The following is a 2,930-nucleotide window of genomic DNA, read 5'->3' on the forward strand; positions in this document are numbered from 1 at the left end:
CACATATCCAACCAGTATCCACTGACATACAGAGATGCACCACCAGCCTAACTCAAAAACACTAACATGTTGCTATCCTACATGACCGAGACATGATATTTTCTCAACCATGCTTTTTAGCACCTCCCTGGGTATTCTCCATGTGCTATCCATCCTGATCCACCTGTCAAGTATAATAAATGACCAGACCAGGGATTGAACCTGGGACCACCTGGCATATACCCAGGAGCTCTACCAACTGAGCTACCTGGTCTTGGTTCAGAGGACATACTAAGGTATATGACCTTGTATAGCTGAGTGTAACTGTTGCCTACTACCCATAATGGCCTTCATGCAAGGCACTAGGTATTGGTAGGTCTTATGACAGTTCAGGGACTCACTCCTGTTAGATGAGTAAGCATGATTACCCATTCCAACACCACCCACCCATTGTGCATCCCAGTGCCAGTGCAACATAGGTGGCTACGATACTGGCCAGTACTGTCTCAGTCCCGGAGCCTGACACACTTCAACACATGGGCTGTAGCAGGGTGGCTGGGGCAAGGTGTATGAATCACAGGGCATACCCATGGAAATGCTGGCAAGCATTTGCAGGAGGATACCACATCTAGATCATGTGGTACAGCAACCTGTTGGTGTTTTTGGGTTAGGCTGGTGGTGTGTCTCTGTATGTCAGTGGATACTGGTTGGAAATGTGCAAAAATTGTTGTGACCTGTTGTACCCTGTAGTATACACTAGATAGAGTCTGTATTGACCATCAGACATGACAGCGGTAGCTGGGACAAGGCTCCAGGAGGGGAACAGGTGACAAGCGGTAGCTGATAAATGAGTGGTCAGATTCTCCTGCACTCTTAAGTAAACTTGTAGCCCTGTGTGGGGTGAGTACAGCCCCTATAGGATCTAGCACTACTCTCAGTATTGGTGTGGAAAAATGTGAAACATTATCCCAGAGCTGGTGGTGAAAAACATGTTTTGGCATAGGAAGTATTCTTTTGTTGTACAACAAGCCTGGTCCAGTAATGTGCCCTTGTTCCTGAGCTACAGACACAGCAAATTATGCCCCGGAATGGAAAGAGATCCAAACTGTGGTCATGGTGGGTACCCCATCATGTTGAACCATATCAGGAAAGTGATTATGTAATTAAGTAGCCACACATGTGTCAGAATTACCCCCTCCCATCAGCCCTGATTTTTTCCTGATTTTTCGCAATTTTATTTCAGCCCATCCTGTATATTTGTCCATAATAGGCAGGTATGCCACATCCATTAATAGCACAATAATGCCCCCAAATATATTCCAAATTTTCCAAATTTTATCCGGCCTGGGTACAAGGGGGTACAATTGTTCCAGATCAAGGTGCAAGGTGGTACAATTGGTCTACAATGTACATACAATTGATCCAGAACAGGCTACAATCCTGGTACAATCTGTCCAATATAGGGGTACAATAGCCCCCCCACAACCTACAATATTGGTACAATCCATCCAGAACAGCCCATAATCTAGGTACAATCTGTCAAGGACAGGGTTACAATCAACCCAGTACTAGGTACAATGGGGTACAATCTATCCACAACAAGGGTACAATCATTCAGCACAGGGTTACAATCAGTCTACAATATGGGTACAATCTAGGTACAATGTGGTACAATGTGGGTACAATTACCCCACAACCTAGGTACAATGTGGTACAATCAATCCAGCAACCACCTACAAAACCAGGCTACAATACTCCCAACAACCTAATACAACCTTGTACCTTTGCTCCAGCACCCTACGCAAGGCTTGGCCCAGTAATCTGGACATATTGTTTACAAAGTAGGTGACCATGACTCTTACCCTGGTGACTTAAGCCCTTTAACTTGGCGCTTTTTCTTTCCATTTCCCATACTGTACAGCTGGTTCCCACATTCCCAGAAGAGCGAAAATGTGCTCCTGAGTCAAGCTCTCTTCCTTAGCAATAGTAGAGCTTGACTCAGGCATCTCTGTGTGTATCTGGACGCTTGCCAGCTTCCCAGTTGGACATAGCCTTGTACATCTTTGTACAAGTCCACTGTTACATTGTACAACATCCTACTACATCAGGAAAACCCTCCTGAGCTAATTAGACATAATTTAGACATAATTCTGTATGATGATGAAAAATCCTTCTTATGTGTATAATTGCTGTATAATCCAGAATGACCAACAGCTAATCTACATGACCACTTCAGAAGAAGTAATGTACATTTATTAGGAACTCCTGTAACACAGTCCTTTGTCAATGTGTTCGTGCGGATCCTTGCGACTGTCTGCGTGCATCCGGCAAGCGATGTTTGCAGTTGTAGTGGTGGGGCGAGGATGCAAAGTGGTTTAAGGGATTGTTACATACCTTGCATAGTGCCCGTCCCATTGTATGCCACCGTACAAGGCTCATCCTGCTGCAGCTTGTGTCATATGCAATGGCCGGTGTTCATGGGCTCAAGTCGGCATTCAAGTTCATCTTCACGTTGACTGGGACATGCTTGCTCTTCATATTAGCTACACTACCTGGGCATCCAAGTGACAGGTAGTTGTTCCTGTGTCTAGTTATTTAATTCAGAATGTATATGTCCCAGATGAATGCATGTACTTCGATCTGCCTTCTCTGACATATCCAACATGCCATCCGCCTATATACTCCATAGCACTAGGCTCTAGGCTTGTTGGCATCCCTTGCAGTCATCGTGACATCCTCCACGTCCTCTGCAGCAGATACGGAAACTTGTAAGTGCGCGCGAGACTTACAGAATGTCCCATTGCAGTGAGAAAACGTAGAGTTAGACAATTAAAATGTCCGTTGAATAGATTAGCAAATCTTCGCACTGCAGTCTGCAGGGCCCCAGTCACGTAAGTACATAGCAGGAGCTTGGGTCGGGGTTGAGAAGCGTAGCCCAAGAGGCAGCTATA

At 45.3% G+C, this 2,930-nt stretch overlaps 1 non-coding gene across 1 annotated transcript; it reads right to left on the bottom strand.

Moving 5' to 3' along the window:
* Nucleotides 1–180: 180 nt before the first annotated feature.
* On the bottom strand, nt 181–253 carry GLOTRDRAFT_t66. Its single transcript has one exon. It is a non-coding gene; the product is annotated as a tRNA-OTHER (tRNA).
* Between the last annotated feature and the right edge of the window lie 2,677 nt (nt 254–2,930).

Source organism: Gloeophyllum trabeum (genome assembly GCF_000344685.1).
Source record: "Gloeophyllum trabeum ATCC 11539 unplaced genomic scaffold GLOTRscaffold_00005, whole genome shotgun sequence".
Taxonomy (NCBI): domain Eukaryota; kingdom Fungi; phylum Basidiomycota; class Agaricomycetes; order Gloeophyllales; family Gloeophyllaceae; genus Gloeophyllum; species Gloeophyllum trabeum.